Below are 1,062 nucleotides of genomic sequence, written 5' to 3' on the forward strand. Positions count from 1 at the left end.
ATGTGTCCGGTATAGGCCAGGGTGCCACTCAAGGCCGTAACCAATTCGGGTTATAGCTTCTCGGCCTTTTGGCTAAGATCAAGTGTAGTTTCGGAGGACGCTACCTTGGTCGGTACTGGAAGGTGCCTGGGATTGCACGTCTGCCGGCCTTGAGGAAGTGTGTGCGCCTTCTGGTGACACATAGCCCTCTTGTGCCTGGACGGTTCCCAGGCAACGGGAGGCGATCACCTTTGTTATTTTGAAGTCCTACTGTTAAACAGAAAAAAAAAAAAATTAAATCTGTTCTTATCAGTTTAATATCTGATACGTCCCCTCTCTGGGGACCATATATTAAATGGATTTTTAGAACAAGGAGATGGAAAAAATCTTGCTCTGTCCACTCCACGCATTGACCTGGTATTGCAGTACCTCCAGGACCGGTGCACCCCTTCTTAACCCAGTTTCCAAAAGCAGAACTCAATTCACCTGATTCAAATGAGCCCCATTAGTGAATTGAAAGAAAGCAAAAACTTTATATGCACCTCAATTTGGCCAATTCACTTTTCACACTTTCACCCTTTTTTTTATCTTTCACACCTTTTACTTGCTTTATTGATGCAAAAGCTGTGCCAAATAGCAAACTCATCTCCACTCAACTTGACCAACTCTGCTATGTCCCGTGCAGTATCTTATTCTCAGTCTTATCTAGATCATTTGCAATTGAATAGAATAGATCCCTTTTGGACACATTGGATTCAGCTGCTGCAGTGACTGCAGGTGTTAGAAGATGCAGACTTGGCATCAGGTGCTGTCTATCAGATTCCACTCCAATTAAAGCTTCCATTGTTTTTCGGTGTTTTCTTTGAGCAATGATGATGTCTTTAGTGATCTGTTGGCTCCCTCTCCTGGAGGAAGAGTTTGCTTGCTCTTGGACTTTCAAAAAGAGAGGTCATGATAGACATTTAGCTTCTGAGCCCAATTGGGGACAGTCATGGGTGATGAATGTTTTGCAACCTGCTGCGAAGCCTGATACCGCAATATAAGGAACGTCAAATACTAAGAATGGGCGGCCTATGAAAGAAT

At 43.8% G+C, this 1,062-nt stretch overlaps 1 pseudogene; it reads left to right on the forward strand.

Annotated features, from left to right (window-relative positions):
* Positions 1 to 223: 223 nt before the first annotated feature.
* Positions 224 to 430, forward strand: LOC142260341 (U2 spliceosomal RNA; annotated as a pseudogene).
* The last annotated feature ends 632 nt before the right edge of the window (positions 431 to 1,062 follow it).

The sequence above is a fragment of the Anomaloglossus baeobatrachus genome, assembly GCF_048569485.1.
Source record: "Anomaloglossus baeobatrachus isolate aAnoBae1 chromosome 10 unlocalized genomic scaffold, aAnoBae1.hap1 SUPER_10_unloc_1, whole genome shotgun sequence".
Lineage (NCBI taxonomy): Eukaryota > Metazoa > Chordata > Amphibia > Anura > Aromobatidae > Anomaloglossus > Anomaloglossus baeobatrachus.